The sequence below is a fragment of the Streptopelia decaocto genome (assembly GCF_964273445.1).
Source record: "Streptopelia decaocto genome assembly, chromosome: 6".
In the NCBI taxonomy this organism is placed as follows: Eukaryota; Metazoa; Chordata; class Aves; order Columbiformes; family Columbidae; genus Streptopelia; species Streptopelia decaocto.
Genome location: NC_138660.1, coordinates 43,311,032 through 43,337,826, shown reverse-complemented (window position 1 = coordinate 43,337,826; position 26,795 = coordinate 43,311,032).

Sequence of the window (26,795 nt, the reverse complement as noted above, 5' to 3'; positions counted from 1 at the left end):
TTATTTTTACTTTTGATTTGCAGAACATTTCAAAACATTGGCAAACTGGTTTTAAGTCACTTTTGATCATTTTCCATACAATGCTTTAGAACTTCTGGCAAACCAAGCAGTTAGATATCCACAGGACTTCTGGATACCCATAGCTGTTTTCAGTGCACTGGAATTTTTACTGGGTGCATCCTGAAGTGGAGAACGAGTTACCGTGTCAAAGAGAACATGCTATATTTGAAGTCTTTCCTTCACAGCAGGGGGGATGAGTCCGATCCCACAGCAAGGCTGAGCAGCAGCCACCCTTGCAGTTCCCACTTCCAGAGTCACCAGGATCCCAGCAGCACCACTGGTGTATTAATCAGACATCACAGTTTTACTTATTGAATTCTTACTGTTTTCTGTTCTTAGCATCCTGTGAGTACAATTGAAACTAAGTGCTACATGAATGTAAAAGATGACACAGCTCCCTACTGTGCAGAGACTATAATCCAATAAAGAAGAGTGCAAAATGGAGAGAGAACAAGTTTTACTTTTCCCATCAAATAACAGTAATATCTTAAATTTCAATAACATAATGATAAATTGCTATTATCAGATATGAAATCTGAGGATGCAACAATATTCTTTTCATACAAAATAAACAATTGGAGTTGTGCCTCTGTCTTCTAGAAGCCTCTATAGACAGCTATTTTCATCTAAAATATACAATACTTGGATATTTTTGCTTTGAGCACAACTTGTGAGTAAAAAGCAGGATGTATATTACCAAGCTATATATTCAACTTCTGCATAGTCACTAAAGAGTTCTTCTACTGAAGTGTTGTTCACTTTCATAATCAAGTATTCTAAATAATATTGGAATAGGATTTGAATATTTGTTCTAATTCTGTGAAATAAGACAGAAAACAGAGTGTAGCAGAAAAACACAACCAGTTACAAGTTGGAGATGTTACAAGCAGTCTCTTGACTGTGTACTAGCATACATAGCACAAAGACAAATCTGACACAATATTATTCTCTCTCATTTCTACTTCCTCCAGCTAATACCAAATACTGCTCTGCTGGTCTTATCACTACCCTCAAACACAAGCAGCAGAACAATACCAAGGAGCTGTATGGTTTTGAATCTTGTCCCCACTGCCAACCTTAAGGAAGCTAGCAATTTCAGAAGATGAAACTCCTTCATATACACCTAGTTTCTCCCTACATCCTGCCCTATATAGCACAGCAAAAGAAGCAGCAGTCAGAAGACAGGTGCAGAAATGCTTGTATCTTTTTTAGTTTTCTATATGTTGCAGGAGCTGCTGCTAATCTGTATGCAGTGCCACCCAAAAGCCGTGAACATAATTTATATTCCAATATAGGTGCCTATTATCAGGAGACAAAATTGATCTTCTGCACTGTATAGGGCATCTAGCAAAGTTAAACCTTTTAAAGAGTTCAGAGTTCATTTTATTTGGAATGAAGCAGGTACATCTACTAGTTAAAGGATTCAGATTTACTATTGCAGGACAAACACTAAAGTTCTTGCAGAGATGCATCAGGTTGTGTGTACACACACCAGATCCTCTGTGAGCCTCCCTTGAGATAACAGACATAATCAGCACTGAGAGAGAGGTAAATGCCATCTGTGCTCCTGGCTTTTCCTGGGTGTGGGTAGTGCAGGAACACCCAGTATTTGCTTTGTGGAAGTGAGCTCTTGAAGTGGCCCAGTAACCGTGACTGCAGAAAATAGAGTGCTTCCACATTGTTCCGTTCTGAGATCCTGCCTCTGCCTCCTGGTTACTGACAGTGGAAACTATTTTATAGAAAGTGAATGGTTTTGCTCAGAGTTAGTTTAAAAGAAGCTCTAAAGAAAGACAGTACAGTTTTCATCAAATGGGAACTCTTCATGCAGTTGTCATCCAGCATCATCCTGGCACAGACAGGTCTGATGATGGCACACTTCCACACACGTACCACAGGGAGTATGTGCTGGTTTTTATTTCATACCTTAGTCTTACAAGGCTAGAAATACAAGGAAGAAATGTAATGCTATGATTCAGCTTTGCTGATGAGTGTAAAGGAAACCTCTAGGGAGGAAGGATGATCTTCAGTTCAAGAGGCTAGGCTACACATCAGGAGTGCTGAACTACTTAAGTCTATTAAGTACATTTCACCTAACAGCTTTGCTGGAAAAAAGGCATTTACAGGTTTGCTTAAAGAGAAGACAAATATCACTATGATAGGATTATATGAAGAATAAAGAAACTTTCCTAATTAAGATAAGACCCCACCAAAAGTTAAAGAATGTTTGTGAAAACAAACATTGAATTAAACCAATCTGAATGGGGCTCCATCAGTAATCAATTCACTCGTGTGGAAACTGATTTGAAAAAATGAACAAAGAGTTTAGGTGGAACCAAAAGGAAAAGTTTTCGTTTTTTTTCCTTAAAAAAAAAAAAAAAATAATAATTTCCACTTTGGGCCATTACATTCACCCCACCCCTTCAAGAAAAATAAGACATAAAGGGACAATGATCCAATTTTTACTGAACAGACAATGACCAAAAGCACCATCCAGTATTGAGTGACCTGGATTTAAGGAGAGCTGCTCCCTCTTAGGACTTGCACTTGCCTCCTCCCTTTGAAGGAGAAGTCACAAGCATCAGGATACCCTGCTCTTCCACTCTGGTCCAATGAATATTTCAGTATTTTATTTTTTGTCTCTTGAATCAGACTGCCACAAGCAAGTCCTCTAACCACCAGGTTATGGGTCATTTTCTGTCCCTCTAAATCATTAACTGCCCCTACAACATGGAAGCAGATGAACAGGAACCAGAGAGGTCCGAGGCCATGCAACGTCTGCCTGCTGTACCAAAGCTGTGCTACCCACCAACATGACACTGACCAATACAAACAGGCTTTATCTTTCCAAGATAACTGTAACACCATAAGGAAAAAACCTACACCCTTCCATCCCAGTTTATGTGTTGAAAAGGCAATTTCCACCAAGAAGTATGTGCTGCTATGTAGTTGTGCAAAGCTATAGAAATTTCCCTAAAAAACAGTATATGGAGAGGTGAGTCAATTTATACAAAATGGCACGTCAGAGATTGTTCAAGTGCAGAAGGGCTCCAAGGACATTTTGTACATCTTGAACAAAGTATGAATAAGGCTGTCAGATGAAAATTCTGTGGTGATGCCATAGCGTAATCTGTCCAATTCTACAAGGATGTGCAAGCCCTTCAGGAAATAAATGGTGTTTCTGACTGCTCCATTTTTATACTTGTATGTCTTATTTAAATGACAAACTGAGAAAAACTCCTGCATAGCACATAGTCAGATAACACCCTAATGAGCCCAGCACTGCAGGGGCCAAACTGTTACAAGAGATGGGGCTTTTCCCATAGATTTCAGCTGATCTCATACTGGATTACAGAGATCAAGAAGCAAAACCTTGCTCCAAAACTTGTAGGACCTTCCAGTTTGCCTCATGCTCGTGCTTTTCTCTCCCCTTCTGGCCTCACCATAGAATGAAGTAGCTGCAGAACCTCATCTGCATTTGGCCCCAGTGGATTTCTACAGCTTAACCCCATTATCTGGGATGTGGTCAGGAGTCTGGCTCAAGGTATAAGAATTGCTGCCCATGAACATCAAAGTAATAATTCCCTGTTGTAGAGGGTGATTCCCAACTGTTCTTTTTTTCTTTTAAAATTAACTGTAACACATGTTAACATACAGTGCAGCACTTATAGTATTTACCTTTCCTACTCTTTAAAGAGGTAACATGACATTTTTCTAACAGCATAATGGGTACAACATTCCCAGCCTTTTACCTAGTGTATGTTGAAATTTTTATGCTAATAGTGAGAACTTTTCTTTTTGCTACTCTTTTTTTGTTTTTGGTCAAAATAGATGCTGCTTCTAGCTGAAAAGTGAATGAATAGCTGTTTCCCAGAGCCTATCAGGGTTTTTTTTTTTTTTTGCACAAGTGCTGAGTACAAAGCTTTTCATACTTCTCCTCTGATTCTCTGGGATTGTTGTTCATGTGACAACACTTAAAGTATGGCTTATAAACTCGAGATGTGAGGGAAAAAAAAACAGAAATCCAAGCATTTTCCACTGCAGGCCACTGCAGATCAACAACTTGGATGTTCCCTGACAGGAGTGTGTTCACAAAAATCAGAAAACTGGTGGTTATCCTCTACCAGTGTGATTCCTTCCAGAAGTGGTATATACACCTACCTTGGGATCTAAGTAAGAAAAGTCAAGTGTCCTCTTGGAACTGCAGGAGTTACCAGCAAGAACTACAACAGACAGCATTTTCTTGTGGCCTGATACAGCAGGCACAAGGGTTGTGCACTGCTGGAGTATCAACTGGTGGAGCTACATAAGACAAGTGTGTACCTGTGATCATAAAGGACAGAGAAGAAACATCTGCCAAAGCTGATGAACCAGACTAACTCATCCCCTGAAAATAAGCTCAAATTCCTCTTCAAACATTCCCCCCAACACACCACCAAAAGAAAGGAAAAAGAAAACAGAAAATGCACAGGAGGCAGAGTAGCCCTGGTAGCATATCTGTTAAAAAAATAATTGAGTTAACAGGCTCACTGCAAGGGGCTTGAAATGGTTAGCAAAGGAATAACATCCTGTTGTTGATTACTACTATGCTCAAAAAAAACCTAATCAGACTTTGTACATAATTGCTTTTTTTATCCTTTGTGAATAAATGAAATTTAATCAAAAGAATACTTCATGCACCAAAAACTTTCAGCTCAGAGCAGTGGTTGGAGCAAGCTCACATCTGTCCCAGATGTGCTGTATAAACATTTCCACTATGCAAGAGATGTCAGGTCTTGGCAGGTTATTGATGCAAGGATGAATAAAACTATTTTGTTTTAAAGAATCACAAAGTAGTTTGCCTCTTAAGGAAGCTTGGTTTCAGATTTGTCTTTCCACCTGACCCTGTCTGCATTTCAGCCACAAAAGGAAAAGGGTCTGAGAAACGTGCTTCCTATCTCAGACAGTAACACGTGGCAAAACCCACACAATTCCTAAATCAGAGCTGAATTCAGCAGTTTGAGCTGACAGTAGAGGACGATGATGAAGCCAATGAGGCTTCAGAGTTCCAAGATTAAAAAAAAAAAAAAAAAAAAAAAAAAAAAAAAAAGCAGCAAATAATTCCCCCTGAAAAGTCCACAGTAAATGGTGACAGCACTTTTCACCACATCCCAGCATCAGTAATGGCTCCCGACAGCAAATGCTCCTGCCCGGGCCTGATCTCCTTTTTGTCCCCCTTACACATCGCAATCAACTTGTTTCCCAGATCCTCTGTGGCTCATCACTTCCCATAGAAGCTCCTCCATGGGGGTATCCACTCATTTAAAGTCAGCCTTTCCTGGCTGGAGCTGGGAAAATATGCCCCTCAAGCCCAAAGTACCACTACATCTCAACTCTGACCCTGCTGAAGCCAGAATTACATTGGTTGTGGAGACTCCTATGGACTCCAGGTCCTCCTCCAGCAACAGCAGCACTTCCCCAGAGTTTGATTTGGGTTTAACTACTGGAGACTGCTGTACCAACAGTGATGTCTCAGCATTCCCCGCAGGAGTACTTCTGGAGTCATGAGTCTGCTAAAGGAGACCCCTGAGCTACCCTAAACTTAGTTTGTTTTTATACCCAATACAAACTTTTACTGATGAACAAAAATCATGTTAAGAAGAACAAACTGATTTTTTTTCTTAAATATGTTTCAGTTTGATGTATATATTCACTAGTGACTATAATAGAGATTTAAAACTGAGTATGCCTAACTAACTTTATGACAAAGCAACACAAATTGAAAAAGACAGTAAAGCATATTATTTCACCTTTGTTCAAGCTCACTTAATTTACCTTTTACATTTTAAGCATATTATCTCAGCCTGCAAAAGCAAGCTACTTCCACTATTTGCTAGAGTTAACCCTTATAAAACCCATATATTATATCACTTTTAGGCACTTAAACCTCTGTCTGTTGATTCTGATGCAGATAATGTTTTTTTGTGTTTATGGAACTATCCTACTTTCTCCACCTTTAATTTGATGGGAGATATATACATTAAAGGTAAAAGAACTTCAGTTTCTGCACAATATAAGAAACCTCCTCTGGTAACCCAAGATGATTAAAGAGGAAAAATAATACCGCTTGTTATGGCATTTGGCTTTAGCCACAAGATATAGCTGAAATTGAGAGGGGCTCAGAGTATTTTGATTTAATCCATGAGGTAATAAGGGCATCACCAAAAGCCTTGATTCTTATATCTACTAATTCTGAAATCTGTATCACTGGCTTTATTACAGCAAGAGCAGTTGTACATCTGGTTCTAACCACCTTCAAAAATTATGGGTTTGAACACCTTTATGCACAACCACCCACTTTTTTCATAGCAGAATTTAATCAGAGAGCAAAAAGACGATGCAAAACTCTTACACTAATAGCAGCAGTCCACATTATCAAATGACTTTTAAAATAATTTTAATCAAACACTCCTGTCAAGTTGAAATTTATAAACAAGAGATCAAGCACTAAAAGAAATCTGTGAAAGACATCTGTAAAAGGTATTTTTTCTGAAGTAGATACCTCTATGCTTCAATTTTTCTTAGAAAAGTTCAGAATACATTTAAACTGGTAAAAGTTAAGCAGCATTTGCTTTACAGAACTGATCACTTAAATCATTGAATCTAGTTTAAAAATAAAGTAATGCTTTTATTCATATATTGTCAGAGATGGTACCATAACTTATCATTCCATGCCAGCTCATTTTGTGCAAACAGAGGATTTTTGCATTAAAGGACCACACACACGTTGTAAAACTGTTATTTTGATCAAGAATTTTTGTCTCAGGTCTTTTCTTCCCAACTAAAAGGTAACAGTGAACCATATAGCAATTAATATATAGGAGTGATAAATAAGGAACAGAAGAATCATAATAAACATATTCATAATTTCATAAAACAGGAACAATTGTCAATTTACATTTGGGTGAATTTTTACATGCTAAAAAAAACATATGGTATCCTGAATTTTTTTCCCCACAGTAAGTCAATCTGCCCTTGATTTGCAATCTTAATGAAAGCTTGTAGAATTTTGCTCTATACTGATGAAATAAACAGCTGTAAGGATAAAATAGGTCTTAAATACTCACGTACATCATTAACGTGTATTTTACGTACAACTGTATCTTACATCTATTTATCCCACTATCCACTGCTATATGATGTGAGAAAGGATATTCTTTACTTCCACCCATTGTGGGATTGCTATCAAAATTTATAGCAAGGATGGTTTTATCACAGCTACTGCACCCACAGATGCTGTACATAATCTTCTGACTTTTTTTTTTAATCACAGAGGAGAGTGACAGATGGCACTTGGGGAAATTCACCATTATGGGAGGGGGTGGCTATGAATAATGGCAAAGAAAGATATACAGCAACTTGCACATCAATATTTTGCAAGATTTGTGTCTACCAAATAATAAAGAAATAATGTTTTCACTATAACCTCCAGCAACAGCTGAGACAATGTTTGTTTTCTCTCTGATTTTGAAAGGAAACCTATATTATTGTCCATTATTAAAACATGCTAAAGCTATGTGAGGTGAGGAAAACAAAACAAAACACAGCTCCATTTTCATTTAGTGCAGTGGCAGCCAGCAGAGGGAGGTTGCCAGTGGAGGGGGTCAGAGTCTCACTGACCAACAAGGGATTAAAACCCTTGGCATTTCCCACCATGCTCACATCCTTGAAAGGTTTGTTTTCCTGTCTTCCACTGCCAGCCCAATGTGAGAACCACAAGCCTGTAGGCTCTTCAGACATGTCACACACACCACTCACACCATCATTTGCCATGATTCATTTGCTGAGCACCTACCAGTTTTGAACATGTGAACAATGCACAGGCCAAACACCATCATTAAAAGCATTTACTGATGTGAGAACAGGTACATCTCTAACTCAGGAGACTTGCTGCAGCTCAACAGCCCAAGGATTTAAACACAAGACTGCAACTTCCAAAGTTAAATAAACAATACCTGCAAGTGGGATGAAGTCTGTGGTCAAATACACCCTGTCCCAATTACCTTTTGGGCTCAGGGTTGCCTACAAGGCCACGCTTTCATAAGATTTGAATAGAGATACTTAAAGTTTTGCATGAATTTCAGTGATGGTGTTTGCTCTGTCAATGTGCAAAAGACGCCCGTGACTGGTTCCCAGGTAACAGGCAGCAGGTCTGTGCTGCTTGAGTACCAATCTGCCCTGTACCAGGCAGAAGGAATATGGTTCTACCCAACTAGACATGGGATACACTGCATTTCTGCTGGGTTTATACTTTTATGCTGGTTTTCTGCTAGATCTCCTGGAAAGCGTGAGTAACTCAGATTAATGATGTCTGATCTAGTATGAACTCTGCTGGGATAAAGTGGCCACCAAAAATATTGAGGTAATATTGTCCCCACTGGTTTTTAAATCATCAGATATAAAAGGGCAGACATGCAGACTTTGGGGCTTTCCCCTGTCCAGGAGAGGTAATTAGATTCTCTTCCTATAGGATAACATCTGTTTCACAGGACAGCTACACCAGCCTCTGTACTCCTGCCATTTCCTGTAGCTTTTTTTGATATTATACGGCCCCATTTAAAATTAGATAGTTGGAGCTTCTTCTCTTCTTTCCACTGGAAGCAGCATCAGATCACAGACTACATGTAACACTGTTCTTGCCAGCTGCCAATACAAGTGGAGTTTCCAAAATATAATTTTTATTTGCTCAGTTGCTAAGTAATAAGAGTTAAATTCTCTTCTCTGATCATCACACAGGTTCCCTTGAAGTCTTTTCTACAATATCTGCTTGTGTTAAACTCCAGTTGATGTCAATAGGGGTGCTATAGTCACAGAGACAGCGGGATAACTTTGAAGGGATGTGTTGTGTGTTCAAAGTAAAAAAAATTAACCCTTAAATTCTTAGTGTTACACTTGCAAGCTTCTGCTTTACCAAAGCTGCTCTACATTTTTGTGTGTGTGTGAAAATATTAAAAAAAAAAAATCTTAAAATGCCTCAGAGAAATTAATAAGGCACTCGTAAGAAAAAGTGATAATTAGATAAGCAGGAAAAATGATACATGCTATTACATGGTTTATTTATTTTTTCTAAATGACCTGGCTTGTGGTATAAGCATAGAATTATGCTCAAACCCATCAAGTAGATGAGCCCAAGTTCAACTTCAATTTACTATGCTATAAACAGGCCTGCTAGATGTAAGATAGGGGCTTTTATGCAGAAACCTGAACTCAATCACAGTAGCTTCCAGTTTCATACTGTGGCATGCTGGTAAGCAGAGTATTACTTCAAACTATTCGTGTGTGTCTGTGAAACTCATGAATAAACCAGACCACAAGATAGTGCTTATCAACCATAACACAAAATATCAATGATAAATAGGTATTATGTAAGCATTCACTGAGGTGCCCAAGGTGTCCTATAATAAACAGAAAAAGGACATTTAAAACACCAAGTATTACCATCCAGAAAGGTGGCTGGTTATTTTAGTTTGTCCTTTCCAGCAAACCCATGCCCACCCTTGGCTGACTGGAAAACCTGTGGCCCAAATCCTGACTTGTGGTGAGCTCAGCCCTGGGGAGCCAAGCACGTGAAAACTTGAGGACACAAGGAGGTCAGTCTGCACTCCCCACCAGCGGGCAAGGGGAATCCCAAACCCAATCCAACAGATCCAGAAGGAAAGCAGCAGCTTCACACAGCACATGGGTCATAGGACATCACCATGGCCACTGTCCATAGAGCCCCAGGGCAAGCAGCGGTGCCTCGGCCGCAGCCAAGCGGTTTGCACCACTCTCCCCAGCTGACCACAGCAGCTGTATTACAGGATGACATTATGAGAAAGCCTGACTGGACAGATGCTCTTATTGCAGTCCTAAGGCAATTTCTCTTTAGTTTCAAGGTGACTGATACACTCATTCAGTGATCAATAAAGCTGCGCCCTCAAAATATGCAGGGTTCCACCTAGCACCAAGGCAATAATAACATTCTATACCTATAAACACAGCTTTGCCACAAAGAGCAACAGTATAAGCATTCAGCAGGTACTGGAATGGATTAAGGGGCAGCATTTTTCAGCAATGAGTAGACAAAAGCCCAACACATTTTGACAACACAGGAATGCAAAGTAGCTTTTTTTATTGCTTATACTTTCCCTGTGAGTGATTATATCAAAAAATTAAAACCAACCTAGCAAGCCTCAAATGGAGGGGGAGGAGAGACCAAAAATTAAAAAAGTCACTAATCAATCTATTTAGAGTTTGAATTAGAAACTAATCCTATGCAGGTTTGAAAAAAGAAAAAAAAAAAAGAGGTAGATAAATGTGAGTGAAACTAATAATAAAAAGCACTATGAAAATCAATCCCTTTCCCACAAAAACTAGCCATCCTAATTCATTTCCTGTACAAATTTATTACAATTCTAATTTAAATTGCATACGTAACTGCTTAATCTTGCACAGGAATTCACTGTCTGATGCTTTCCTTTTCTTGCTCCTGTTGATCTTCTCATATATGAGATAAAACACTTCTAGGGGAAAAGGGGAGGAGAAAACTCAGGTGCCTGTCTTGCAATCAATAAGCACTATCCTGCTTGAAGCAACTGGGAAATATTTCAAAGGAAATCCCTGCTTGACAAGGAAGTGTCAATGGCAAAAGCCCCATTATGTTTGGCAAGAGGTGGTTTTCACACTTGGGAACTGAAGGATTTGGACAGTCAACTTTGAGGAAACTGGCCTGCAGCACAGGTACCTCACAGCCCCAGCAGCTTCTGCATCCTCTCCTTTTCTAAGCAGTATCTCCATCCAAGTGCATCCAGTTTAACACACTACAGGCTGCCTGGCGAGGGCTGGATTGTACCACAGTTCTGCCATCAGAACACTGTGTCACATGCGTGGTTAGTTGGCTCCTTGGCTCAGGGTTAACACGACAGGTCCCTGCCATACTGTCAAACAGCCCCATCTTACACCAGCAACGGGGTCAGCTCATTTCAACTCTGAGTGCTCAGGCCAAAGGGAATGTCACAGCTCAGTTTTTATAACTGCTGATACATGAATGTTGACTGACAAATTTTTTCTAATTCGATAGATCTCTACTGCTTTTTCCACAAATAGATAGCAATGTAAACTTGAGATTTTTTTTTTCTGGGGCAAGAACTCACCTCACTTTTCACATACTTGGGATTTAATGGGTCTGATTTGACAACAGACCTCTCAAAAAGAGCAAATCACTTAGTAAGCTGAGCTCATGTCTTCTGAGAATCAGGACAGGGACACAGTACATGGAGGAAAGTAGCATTGGCTAAAGCATCCAGGCTTACAGAAGAGGAGCCACAGCGTCATATGCTCTAGGATTTGCTTTCTCCTGAGTGTGAGGCATGATACAAGGCTTGGGTGCCCAGCAAGGTATCACCAGCTTTCTTTTTTTTTTTTTTTTTCTTTGTCAGAGCTGAGTCAATATCAATTGGTCACCTTAAAGGTTTTTCTTCAGTACCTTCTTCTCACAAATGTGAAATAATGAGACAGATGTTAACAGTCAAGAAGTTAATCACTTAGTTCAAACTGCTCCATTTCTATTGATCTGGCAGGAAAAGCTACAGAACTATTATCAAATAAAGTGACAGCTGAAATCAGAATAAAGTTAGTGAATTGCTAATCATATCAAATTAACTTAGCATTAAATTGCAAAGCAAACATAGCATATAATTAAGTCACAAATCTAAAGCAACAAGCAATCCTTTTCTAACAGTCCAAAAATCCAGAGGCTGGAGAAGACAGGTTTTTCAACAAACAAAAAAATCCTAAAAGCTTACATTAATGAAAAAGTTTAAATGAGATTTCTGCTGGAGGAGTGAAGTTCATTTAGATGGTTAGGGACATAATGTCGATTTTGGTTCTAAACATCAACTGACTTGCACAGAACAAATGCAAAAAGTCATTCAGAACAAGGTCAGGGAAGCAAACTGTGTTTTTTTATGTCAATTGTATCTTCTTCTCCAGGTCTCACTGTTGTTCTGGAGACAGGGATTTCCTTTCCCCATTGAACTCCACCCTATTCACAAAGCAAAGCTCTTAATCAGCTGTTATGCTTCAAACTGTCACTACACTCTCAAGTTCAGAGAGGTAGGACTAACTGAGACAGACAAGGTAATTTCCTTAGCTATTTTCAACACAGTTTCTTAACAGCTTCACCAGCAACAATACCCTCAATCCATGAAAACATGCTCTCTGTGCTGGAAATGAATTTTAGTAGTTAGTAACAGTCTGAGGCATCTCTTACTGAAGAAGATAAACAGGGAAACAGTTCCATGTCTCAAGTGTGTAAACCACTGTGGCGTCTTCTTAAAATCTCAAGTGCTAGTTTGGACAGATTCTGTCATGCACACAGACTACTAAATTGCTGGGATATACCAAGTTTTCAGTCAGTATCTCTAAAGTATGTTCAGAATGACCTATAAAAAAGTTTATTTTTCTCAATTTTCCAAAGTAATTTTTCCTTCCTCAGAGTGAAGAGTGCCCAACAATCAGCTATAGTCTCCCTGCATAATCACAGCAGACTTGGTTCTCAAGTACGCAATTAATTTCAGATGTAGACAGAAAAATCTGGCTACTAATTAGCACACAAGGAATACAATCTGCACCATAGTTTTATCACAGGATTCATCATTTGCCAGTCTTCTTCATGTACTTAGGGCAATTACATTTTCTTTGTCTTGCCCAGTACTACAGTCTGTACATTTTCCTCAAGTATTGGGGTATGTGTGACCAAACTCCTCAGGCACATCCTGGTGCCCTCTAGAAAACAGGCAAGAGCTGGAGAAATTTGTCACTGGAGATTAAAGCACCTAGCAAACATGGTGGCTTTTCTCTCCTGACACCTCCTAGTCCATAGTAGGAAAGTTTCCACCTTGGGAGGACAAAGAAGCCCTAAAGTGCAGACCTGTTCTGAATTACCATCCAACTTCGTTGACTGGAAAAGGCCTTCAGTCTGAATTTAGGTAACACAAAGTTCCTCCCTTGCCCACCACACAGTCCATTCCACATGCAGATTTCATGTTGAAATCATTAAACCTGCAAAGGTTTAAGCCCAGACAATATATCACTACTTTCCTGGCCCACATGAAACAGTTCCTCCAATTGTACCTGACTAGTCCACTCACTGATCTGCCACTGAAGTTTAGTGTCATATTTGAGAAGGTAGAAGATAATTAGATTTGTTTGCAGTAGTTGTATATAAAAAGCTAATAGAATTTAAAACTAAAATTGTGTTTTTCTTTATAAAAAAAAAAATCTTTCAATAGTTTTATCTGACAGTTTATGTACTGGGTCTCATTTAGGTTTCAACTAACATTTTTTACAAGGGCATGTGAAAGTAATCCACCTCTTCAGGCTGTCAAAAATAACTCACTTCAGATAAAATAAGAATTTGTAGCACTAATATCTACTAATGCAAATTATATATATCTGCCATAGGAGTGTATCTATGCATTTCACAGTCATTGATGTAATTTTCTGTATGTTTACCTGTAATTCCCTAATGTATTTAACCTCATAAAACTCAAATAGTAACTATTTAAGCAACAAGTAAGTAAACCCTGCTTCCCCCTTGCCCCTTGACAGAAACCAGTTGCCATACTGCACAGGAGCAGGTAACGCTTGCTCTTTGCAAACAAAACAAAACACTTTGTTTGCAACAGAGAACTTCGATTTACTGCTGTTTGGATTTATATTCTACATAGCTCTCCCTTAAAATCTTCATGAAGTTTCAGCCAATTGCTTGCAAAATTGCTTTTTGCTGTCAAAGGCTAAAACTCAAGTTGCTTGAGTTTACTCATGATGAACAACTAACTATGAAAATGTCAAGGAGTAAAAAAAAAAAAAAAAAAAAACCACACACAACATCAACTAACCACACACACAAAAAACAAAACACACTCAAAGTACCTAAAGCAAAAAACACCACCACCCCCAAAACAACCCAAACAAACCCCTCACACACACTAAAAAAACAAAAACAAAAAAGCCCACAAAATCCAAAACAGACAAATCCCCAAACCACACAAACACCACACACATGAAAAACAAAACAAAAACCCCATGAAATAAAACTTCAGTCTTTCCCAGAGGTGAGTTGCCTCACACTTTGACAACAAATAGAATTGTCACACACCTCCTCTGGCCAGCAAGACCTAGGAGTTTAAGCAGTGCTCAGTAAACTGAATCTACAAAGAAAACCTCTCTCTATTGTAACTTGATATGAAGGACAAAGGCTGCAAAACAAGGGTGAAAATGTATTATTAAGAAATGATCAATGTTACTGATTGTGTCTGCCCTGAAAGCATTCAGACCCCTTTAGAAACCAAGCAGCAGTGTGAATATAATACAGGCTTCTAAAACGTAATTTTTCAGGGGCTCTTTTTAATTTAGCACAGTTGGTGATTCCGCCTCACATACAATTCAAGATTTTAAAGCAAGAAATCAGATGCTTTTTTGTTAACTGCAATAATTTAAAATAGAAACATTAGATGCTTCCTATATAGCATGACCTTTTCATATCCAGATTATATGCCAAAACTAAAATTGTTCTCATAGCAAAATAACTTTCCCTTCCTTATCAAAAAGGCCCCATGAAAAGTTTTCATAGCCTGCTTCACCTTATGTGCATTAGGGAAGATGATTTGTTGTGAAGTGACCATAACTGCTACAGTAGAGATAAATTTAGTCCAAAACCCAATTTTTCTCTCTACTGAGGATGCTGTCATATGGCTACCATAGTTTTTAGTTACTCCTGGCATCCATGCATCTAGATCCATAGTGCTAACTCATCTGAAGGGAGAATCAAATGGGCAGCAGATGTGTGTAAGCATGCTTCATTGCTGCGGGACCCACAGGGTAATACAGTTCTCCTAATGGTCAGTTAATTCAACAAGGAAAAAAAAATACTTGAGAGCAGAGTTTTGATGGCCTGGCACAGGACTACGAATTACTTTGGTGAGCTGTTTTGTTGGGTCGCTTTTTGTTTGTGTGTGGTTGGGGTTTTTGTTTGTTTTTCTTTCTTCCTAGCCTATGAAAAAAACAAGCCCAAAAACTCAAACCCAAACCCCACTCCCTTTTCCATACTTCAAAATAAAACATGCCTGGACATCAGGTCATGCACCTGACAGTCTGCATTTCACATTTGGTGCCTGTTGTGCTGCCTGCTCCATCCTTCAGCTACACAACCCATTATTTATTGGTGCTGCAGCTTGCTGAGGTCTAAATTCCACAGAGCAATCAGTAAGGATAGGTCAGGGAGAGAATGGAAAAATTTGTCAACTGAACATTTTGGGCTGTCAACCCTTTGTCAAGTGCCCAGACAGAGTAGCTACAGGAGAAACAGGTACTCAATATTTGAAAAGCTCAGTCATTTTTTAGTTTCACAGCTCATCTATTTTTCTGATAAGCAAATACCTTCCTCTAGTACCATTAATTTGAAATGCAATAATCAACAAATGCGTTCAATCTGAATATTTATAAATGAATCTAGTTATGGATAAAATGAAATTACTTTTGAAATTGTCACTCATAAGTTCATGAAAATATGGGCGTGTTTTGAACTGCAAACTGCATGTCTGTTGCTGCAAAAACTACAAGCCTGATTCTACCACCCTTTCTCACACCACAATGCAAAGAAACATTGGAGAAGAATTTCCAACTTGCATACTTCATGCTGAGTCACAGCTTTGCAGAGAGGTAACAGCACATGGTGGCTGAAGACCTCTCTTGGAGCAGCACATGATTAAGATGGTAGACGGGCAAAAGAATGCAGCTTCATACTACTGTAATAAAGAAAGTAATGAAACATTACGTTCTAATGTAACTTGCAGTTTAGTAGTTAACAATGAGGAGTAATTTAAGATTTACATGTTCATTTATTCTGGTCTCAGCTCTATACAGAGTACCTTATTGCTTTAAGAAAGGCCTCTTCCCTGCTAAATCACATTATTGCTTAGGGAATTACAATATTTGTATGGTTTATACACATGTAACACAATGGGATTTGCATAATATAAAAGGCATTAGTACTTTGATTAGAAGAAGAACCTGTACAACCTCTCAAGTATTAGTTTCTTGTAATTTTTTTTTAGCTCAAGCATTTCCATCTTGCATGTTAAGGCTCCCAGTGAAGAGCCAACTTTCATCTGGGCTACAGCCACTGCTTAAGGTTCCATTAGTCCCAGAAAGCCAATGTGCAAGGACACAAGATCTTCTTGACTCACAGCAGACACCACTATTTGTCCTCTGCTGCCAGGATGGAAACACCAGTGGCACTTTACATGCTCCTCAACCAGCTAAGCAGGGCAGAAAATAAGACATTAAGTGCTTGTTTTTCCTGAACATGGCATGGAGACCTATGCTACATACTTTCATGAGAACAGGCACATCATTTAAATCCTAGTGCCTTAAAATCCCGAGTGAATTTGTCAAGGTGATAATGTATTTTCACCCATGTGAAAAGTACTCCAGTGATAATTTTTTCCCTTATCTTGCAGAAAATGGACTAACACTGCAGTCAGTACAGCAGCTGCCTGAGTTGCCTGTGGTGCCAAGGACAACACCGCAAGCTGCAACCCCAGAGCTCCCTTTTTTGGTCTCTAAAGACACTCCAGCAGAAGGAAACTCTTGCAGCACGTGGGCTCACCTCTTCTGGCAGGTATTAGAGGCCTGCACACCTCTGTTGGAGAAAAGTAATGTATAGTTATGTTTCAGAGGGAAAAGCACTGAAGTTTCATTGACTAGTGCTCACATTTGCTGCACAGGAAGGGGCTTAATTATGCAAAACACTCTGCTTATCATCTCAAAGACTTTGCAGAGCCTGAACCCTGATAATTCACATTACCACTATGTGGAATGACTTAATCTTTTAACACAGATTCACAGGGGAGGTAGCATGCTGGTTTATGCATGGATGTAGCTGTAGAAATGAATTAGGCTATCCTCTAAGAATACAAACCCAACTTTATAGCCCTGAACACAGGTTTTCTCCAAATCAGGATTTGAAAAGCAAAACAAAACAAACAAGTAGTACTCCTCAAATTACCCAAAAGAAAGTAAAGGCTTCGGTTGCTGTTTAATTTTGCTCAGCGCCCTGTTAATGCATCACAGGTTGAAATAACTAAACCTGTTACTTAGCTTCCCAATTAAAAAAAAAAAAAATAAAATTATCCATTATAGCATGAACCTCCTTTCTCAGGAATTTTTCTTGCCAGGTTTTAACAGAACAATCTGTAAGAGTTTTTATTGTTATAAACTGGATTAGAAAAATAAATTAGCATCTGATACCTTTAAGCTAGCAAAACAGTTTTGCTACTTGCATGTTCAGGTTGGTTTGTTGCAGTGCAACAAACAGCAGAATTTTGTATCCTGCTGTACTGGCACCCTCTCTGGGGCAATTTTATTTGTATAAAAAAAAATATGTTTAGGTCAGTATAAAACCCTGTTGTGCTCCTACAGGTATAATACTAAAAGACTAAAACTATTTGCAGAGGTACAAAACCCCCCTGCTCCACCCCAGTTCTAACCCTGGCTATTCAGAGACTCCTGCAGCGCAGGAAGAATGTGCAGGGACCTCTGCAGAACATCACCTGCCGAGCAAGGCATTCAATACTGCTATAGCACCAGGCAGCCAAGGATATTACAGAATATTTAGGACAAAGCTGATTGCCTTACCTACTTTACTACAAGCTGTTTGATTTATAAATCACTAACAAGCGAGGAAAAACACGTGCGCCTCTGTGACAAGACTCAAGGAATTCATCTTATAAGGCTTATTGTGATTCAAAAATCTATTACAATATTTAAATAATGTTATGATTGGCTTTATACGAAACTATTATTAGGTTAATATTATGATTTCACTTTGTCAGTTCAACAAAATTACATATTGATACCTTGTTTTTCCACAGCAGCTTACCCTGCTGTGTTTATTTTGCTTGGCAACTGGATTTCGACTTTTAAATAAGTGTGCAGGTTGGAAAGAATGAATTCCATTAAGTAATCTTTTATAAATAAACAAAAGGGATCACAGAAAAGTATTTTTCTGATGTCTTGAGATGCTCTGAAGTTGCAGTAAGCTCTTCAAAATGCAGACAAAGTATTATCTCAATGAAACTTAACTCTAAAAATGGAAAGAGATAAAGGAATGTACATTTTAAATCTCTACTTTTCCCAGTGCAGTAAGACAACATTAATACTTATTTTCCTGGTCCAGACATCAGGCAGTCACAACAGAATTACAAATCTACTGCAACAAATGTATGTGTAAAAAAAAAAAAAAAAGTCAGGTGCTCCTATTTTCCAGTGAAGAGAGACATGCTTTCTAAAACTCATACCTTTCATAGTACCTATGCTCTCCTCACAGTATATTTGTGTTAACACTGTGAACAACCATTAACTGATATGTCTATTAGTCTCTCTCATTTTCTTCTGGAAATATTCATTAAGGCTCTACTGGGGCAGAGTGGGGCAGCAGGAAATAATCTTTAAGTGATACAGTTTTGTCATAAAGAAGCAATTTCTTAGTTCTTTGTATTCTGAGCTAGTGGTTTTATTTGACACCTTTTTAATGGTTATCTTTAAGACAGCCAATTAAAGATGCTAAAAAGTCCATAAATCAGATCACAAGTTTTTCCTTCAAAGTTTCATTACCTTTGTAGGACCAGAACCTGCCACTTGCATTTCCACCAAATATGTAACTTGCAGCAGGAACAGTCTTATTGATATTGTCTCATTTGCTTGACAGGGCAAGAAAAAAAGTATATGACACAGGAGATCTTATTTTTCAGGACCACAAATTTTACTTATAAATGTTTTACAGAAAAAGCATCTCAGAAACACCAAGTCCTGCTACCAAAAAAAATTACTCCACTTTGCAAGTGCTGTAGCTTAATACTTAAGAGAAAGTACCAACCAATACCACTGCACTTGATTCCTCGCTGTACTAAAATCACTCTAGAATGCAGTTGCTTAGCTTGTCATCCTGTCTACTGAGCATATTTCTCTTTTCAAGAAAAAGAAAAGTAGCATTAAAATACTGTACATGGGGAGTTTATAGAACATATTGTAAGCGTTATTGAGTAAAGAACACAAAAGAGTATTGAGGAAAACAAATGCATCCTGCTCAGCAGTCTCATAACTTGACTCTTACAAGTAAAAACTTATCATTGTGTTTTTATACCTTTAATTAACTTTTTATAATATCTGACTTTTTTTTTTTTTTTTTTTTTTTTTTTTGTATGGTTCTTAATGTTTCGCTGCTTTGCAGCACATGTCTGCCAGGTTATCACCAGCAAGGAGCACACCCTGAGCTCTCAGCTACCAGCAAGGCCATTTCTCTAGCACTGCCGTTCATTGCACTAGTCCATTCAGAAATTTAAAACAAAGTGCAGCTGAATGTACAGTTAGGCATAATTCAGTTAGATTCTTCTCTGTAAAATTACTACTGAAATACTACATTAAAATGTATTTTACAGCTCTTGAATGACATTTAAAGAGATTAAATACACTTAAAGATTGAATTGTGATGACTTATAATTTATCTATTTTAATGTAAGCAACAAAAGGAAGAAGGGTTACATTACACACAGCACTGCATTAGAGCATGGGGCAAACCCCACCAGGACAGTGATGGTTCAGACCCTGCCCGAGCTGAGCAGCCTGTCAGTTTCACCGTCTGCTCTGCACAAACTTTCCCTACTACTATGCAACATATCTGAATAGGTAAGAGTCTCTCTTCTAAGATAATTAAAACTCAGAGAGCACCCAGGAATCTCCTCTGCTTCTAATATTAATGAAGAAACAAATGCACGAGAGAAAAACAACACAGACGTATTGCAACAAATCTGGCCAGAGCTCCATCTAATGCCACATACCAAAAAAATAATCTGTGGCATCTAAAAGATAATTATTCTGAGATGTTCATCTTGTTGGCAGCACAGAACACCAACTGGTTATTTTATCACCCAAAAATTCCCCTGGGTGTAAGAAATCTATCCTTTCTCAGAAACCTCTCAGTGTTTAAGAGACCTAGTAAAATAAAAGGAACAAATGTAATAACTATTACTAATTTAATTGCTGATGTCTATTAGAGGAAATTCAAAGAAATGTGCTACTTTACCCACAAATCTGAAATCCACAGGCACACTGGGTGAATACCCTGCAACTCTGCTAAGAGAAGGAGATACCCAGTCCCAGGTGGCCAAGGACAAGGTCACCTCCTGGCCCAAAAGGGTTTCACAGCTCTGAATCCACATAATGCTGATTTTTCAAGGGTCTATCCCACTGTTACAGGCAAGCTACAATTTCCAGTGTTGCTGCCAACAGCCAGTCGGTCTTGATTTATTACAAAAAGATATTTAAACAGAAAGCTAGCCTGCTAAAAGACAGAAATATGCAAGGTGTAAAGGGCTTTGGCTTTGTCAGAGCTGATTTTCCACATGGAGGCAGGCTGGTTTACAAAAACCAGCTCAGCTGACAGCATAGTTCAAGTGTCAATTAAGATAGGACATCGAACTATTTATTAGTTAAGAAGCTACTCAGACATGACCAATAGATATTTGCTAGTAAAATTTTGTCATGGTTTTAAAAAGACCTCTGTTACAATTTTGAGGGTGGAGAAAAACAAATATAAAGTTGTAATTATGGGAAAATTAGGATTCAAAGCAAATAGAGTTGAAATAAAAAGAGATAAATATACTCAGGTCAATACCTATATAACCTTACTACTATAAAAGACACAAACTGAATCTGGACTTAAAACAAAGTTCAGAGATAGGAGAGCCTTGTCTCAGACCTAACTTAGCTAGCTATTTGTCCGATGCATTTTTACATCAGCTTTTGCAGAATGTGATATTATTTACAAGTCCTTTTGCTTGGTATATACCTGTTAGTTTTCAATTTGTGATGTATCCTAAAAATATAATCATTGCTGATAAAAACCTTTTAAAATTCCTAACAAAGTCTTAATTTATATATATTTTTTATATATTGTATATATTTATATGTAAAAAAGTAATTTGGAGAAGACTGAGCTTTCTGAGGATGTTTTATATTAGATTTTCTTTCTCCTCTATATCAAGCCCTATTACTTCAAGGTGGCCACATCTGTTATCAATTTAACAAACACTCAGAAAAGTTCACAGTAGCCTTACACCTAAAATGAATGCTTTCATTTAGAAGTGGCCTTGTCTCAGCTTAAGGCAGGTCCTTGGTGAGCATGTTTTATTTTTGTCTTTCGTTAACAGGGCTCTGGTTTCAGAGATATCCTTGTCTGGACAGAATCTGACTCACTGGAAATGTCACTACAGACAGGTAGAGGCCCCAGGCAGAGATCAAGGTCCTGTTATCTTCAGCATTTCATAATCATACACTAAAGGATCAGTACTCTTACAAGAAACAGAAAAAAAAAAAAAAGATATGTTCAGCAACGAAAGGGCAGAATGGATGAAATTATGAAAGAGAAGGTGGAGAAGACGGGCAGTCAATCTGGCACTAAAATAGCTTCCCACTGAAGTAATGCAAAATTTAAGCTGACAACTGTTTCAGCCTTTTTGACTAATTCAGTTGCTCAGTCAATACAATCATTCCTTTCTCCTCCCACTTGTTTTGGGGAAGAGAAGGAAGGAAGTGGTATTTACTCCTTTCCCAACTACTTTGATATCTTTCTTCCTCTTCTTCTCTTTCTAGAGGCATTAAGACTCAGTGAAATGTCAGTTTCCTCCTACACAGTCTCTTTCCTCTGTCTCTTTGGCCTCTATTATTCTCAGTCAGAACCCTAAATTCACCTTTCTGAAGAGAAGTTTTGATTATAGTCTTAAACCAATTTAAGGCCAAGCTTCTGGGACAAAAAATGTGTTACCCCATCCTCAACCCTGCCTTGACAGCTCATTGTTGCTGAATTAGCAAACTAACTCCACCCATACCATGTGAAAGCTGCTACCAATGCAAGTGTGCTGAAAGAACCTTTGAACGTAAACGTGTGACTGTTCCTTTGCAGCAGAGAAGCATTATCTCAGACCCCTTTAAGCCAACCGTGAAAGTAAATCCTGCTCCTTTCTCTTCCTTGGTCATTAACAACATGGTTTCCAAGTGACCTTCTACCTGAACGCCCTGATGGTGGTGGATCCTCTCTTGTTCCCCTCAGTAGACTGCTTCACTGTCAGATTTGTCCTGTCCATGCACTCTCTGCATGTTGTTCAGTTCTTGTAGCACTGTTGCCTCTACAAGTCATAGAGCAATCAGAGTGGAAGGCAAACTGTTGTTAATGAATTTGTAATGAAAGGTAGGGAGATGATTACTTTATAGTTGATGCAATACTGAAAGGGACCCAGAGAAAGAAAGGTGAAGAGAAATTGGGACCACTGGCAACACAGCAAGCTCAGAAAGTGGTTTTAACAGAACTGACAATGAATATAACCAAGAACAACTCCACAGGTGTTGGGAGCAAAGAGAAGAGTATTTAAGCAACGGATATGTGAAACAGTATGGAACATGGAGGAGGGTCTGGGTTCTTTGAAATGTTGTGCAGGAGAGTGCTGGTGGGTGAGGACATACAGGGCTACAGAGACAATGCAAAAGGGACAGGGCAAAGGGTTGTTGTTCTCCACAGTACAAGACAAAGGGAGGGAAGTTGCACGGAAGAAGGGAAAGAAAAAGCCCTAGTTTACCCATACTGTGGTTGAGTTGACAGGAACATAGGGACTGATTTCAGCCTTCATCTAACAAGTATCTGGGACAGCCTGCTGTAAAGAATTCCAAACTATTTTTGCCAAGAGAAAAGTTGATCTTCCTGCTCCAATCCTTCACAAGTGCCTTTGGCAAGCAGAAGAGCTGCCTCTCTGCCCAGGGTAACAAACCTGCATTCATTAGGTAAAACTCATACCACATCATCCTGCTCCCTGGCTGCACAACCCCCTTCATCCTAATTGAAGTGCAGTCCGGCTGGAGGAATACAGCAGCTGCCAAACCTATTTTTGTCTCCAGTAAGCACAGCTCCAAGAACCATTACCACACGGGGTTACCATTTCCTATCCCACAAGCTTCCGGAATAACACACTTTTGGTCAAAACATTGTTTCACTAAAATCAAATAATTTCCTTCAGAATGTAGATCTTCATACTTACTATATGACAGAAGACATTCAGAGTTGAAAGCCAGACTCAAAAAAACTCACCACAGGCATCTCCCTCTCCATTCCCCCTCCCATTATTTCTACTTCACCTTCCAAGAAGTCCCCTAATAGCAAAATCTCCTCTTGGCTCTGACCTTTCCCCTCCAACACTTTCTACAGGCTTGTCTCTACTTTGGAAAGTGTTACGCTACAATAAAATACCAGATCCTTTGCCTTATTTGCAGTTACAGGTGTTCTGATTTTGCTGACAAAACACTTGTTTATGAGTCTTTAAAATACTCACTTTATGTCAATCCAGATTTTTTTTTTTTTTTTTAGTAATGACCAGGTATAGAATAAGTATTTAGAACAATTACCTCTGGATCCTGGTGACCTTCCCATAGAAAATGGACATTTTTCTGTTCAGGAAAATATTTAAATATCAGACTCTGCATCTGTCAGCCTGCAAGGAAGCAGAGCTGCTGATAATCTCTTAGAACAGAACACAGTCACTTCAGTCAAAAGAGGGTCTACCGATTTTTTGGTCAAAAGCTTCATGTGCAGTGGAAGAAAGTTTAATTCTGCAAAGCTGAACAAAGAACTGTAACAAAGATCTTACACTTTGTGAGCAATGAATTTGTCATGGTTCTACATTGCAGACATGATTTACAGTTTTCTCTTTTTAATGACAAGTACTGTAAGATATATTAGTTGTGATAGATTCTGTATCACCTCCAGTTATTAAATGAAGATACAGTTTAGTTCAAACTAGAATTTGCATGTTGAAGTTTCATGGTTTGTATGTGATAACAATGGATCCTTCTGGCTTTACATGTTATTATCCATATTGTTGGAACTGCTCTTTGCTATCAGGTCTTGTCACCATTGCTTCTAAGAAAAGGTAATAGTTTCTATTTCCCACTAGCTGACACAACACACCAGGTTTATCTCTATGTATTCCTATTGAAAACCAAGATTTACAGCTGGCACAAACTGAGACACAATGTAGTCTGTAATGCTGCATCTCATGGTAGCTGAATAGCTAGTTTCTGTCAGTTTGATAAGCCAAAGTTTATTGCGCAGTTGACAAATTCAGTGAAAACTCTATTCTGATACATTGCATGTTAGTGGATCATCACGACATTTCTGTAAGTTATATATTGTTAGTAAGATTAATGCCACAGTAAAATTACATTAGTAACAAACAGGAACTGAAGCCACCACCTCTACCACTTCAGTAAAAATTAGAAGTGGAGATCCTCAAAAAAAAAAAAAGTTATGAAGATACAGTAAATCTACCACCACCAGCAGGCAGAAATTCAAATGTAAACTAATTCAGTAAAGCAAAAGGTCATTTTTCATTCAGTTCTGTGCATTCCTAATAGCTGACGGCACAGATTACAGGATCAGAGAAAAGTTTTTTGATGCAATATCTGGAGAAAATGTGTAGGAATATGGAGGGAACTGACTCACTCAGTGAGGACACCCCTTGTCTGTTATCATCTCTAGTGTAAGATTTTAATTAGCATTAAAAAGCATTAGATTTACCTGTATTGTTTCATTTAGAGCATCTATAGCACAAATCATGTCACATTATCATAGCAATCATTTAAAAAAAATGGTCTGGGTATGAAATCATTACTTAAATTGTGCATTCACATCCCTAGAGCAATATAGTTCTAATCCTTCCTAAAATTGCCAAAAGCACAAAAGAAACAAGATCATTAACTACAGACATATTTCAAGCTGGAAACACTGCTTTAGGTCAAAGGTTGAAGTCTACCACTAACACTGCTCAAATCTTCCTATCTTATAATCTTTTTACTTGCCTGGCCATCCCAAACTTTAAAGTTTCGAATGTGGTTGCCCATACTGCTGTCAGGCAAACCCAATTATTTTTTCCTTCTCAAGTTTGTGCCAAAACAGCTCCACTGCTTCAATAGCAAGTAGTAGTGAAGAGAGAAGAACCAGTGTACTTTGCCTCTTTTCTTGACACCAGAGAAGGAAGAGGAAATGCAGAGAAAGACATTAGTCAAGCACAGAAAAACAAGAAACAGTGAGGAAAGATGTTCAGAACAGCCTGGCAGAGAAATAGGTCTGAAGAGAATAACAGGCACCATGGAAAAATACAGATGTTTTGGCAAAGCATGAGAGAAGGCCATAAAAAAAAAGGGGCACAGACAGGTGCTGGGAGCTGGAGGAACAGGAGCAGATGTAAGCAATGAGGAAGTTCCAGTGGCAGAAGTCCTACTGAAGCCTGCACTGCTACACAGCTATAAATTAAACCAGGAGACCCAACTTTCTTTACTCTTTCCTCACAAAACCAAAAGCACATTTGATTTATTTTAGTACCCAGTTCTCATAGTCAGTTTACTTCATTAGCTGAAATTGTACAGGTCTGTGCTGCAAGTCTTGCTATTAACTTCTTCCTATAAGTCATTCCTTCACACACAAAATTTCTTAGAAGTTTATAATTTTAGAAGCTCTATCCAAGGGCGTACAAACCAAGCACATTTTTAAGAAGTCAACAGCAGGCAGAGTAACATCGCTTGGGCAATTGTTACCATGTTCTTATCACACAAGCGCCTCTACCTGCACCCCATGCATGCAGAGTGAAGCCGCAGCCCCAGGGCTGGGCTGGTGCACATGCCCAGGCACAGCACCACACTGACCGTGCTGCCTCCAATGGGGGCTCTTGGGTCCCAGCTCGTTATCCAGGCCCTGCATTAACCAACCAGGAGCACAACACTGATCAAACCACCTCCAACTTCCTTTGACAGTCCTTTAGTCTTTAATAGCCTTTCATGTTTTCTGTGCACCAACCACACCTGCAATCACTGAACAATATCTACAGACTGACTTGCAGAAGTAACAAGTACTCAGGCATTCACCTTATGATTAAGAAGTTTTTCTTAACATATCAAACACTTTAAAAATCAGATCTCTTCCAACCTAATCCCTCAATGTTAGTTAAGTTTACAGTAATGACCTTGTACCTCATATCCCTGTGTGATAAGTGTGGATAGTATCTATATCTAATCACACACATTCTTCTCTCCTACAAACTGTCTCCCATAATAGATCCAATTTAAGTGTGTATTCCTTAATACTAGTCACAGTGTCACAGTTGATGACAGTGCCATACTGAAGTCTAGGCATACATTAACAAGGCTTTCTTACTGTAGGGTTGGAATAGCAAGTAGTTAATAATGCATGTGACCACACTGAAAGATGAAGAGTAAGAAATGCCTTTTACAGAAAGTATTGAATAAAGTAGAAATAAGGAGAGGCAAAGAAAGGAAAGGAGAAGAACATAATGGAGAGAAAGGAGTGATCACGCCATATACTACAACACCAAGTTCAGGTATATTAAACCTCTTGAACTCTTGAGATTTGTTAGTTTTTGTGTATTTTACATTGTATTCTTAATAGCTTTTTAAGAAGAGGGATTAATAACTTGGTTTTAAGATGTCATGTAGCATTTAATATATTCTGTGAAACCACTACATAAGAAATCTACTATCTGGAAAACTGAAAATCTTTTAGCATGAGTATGTTCTTGTATTCCACCTCCATAGTAGGA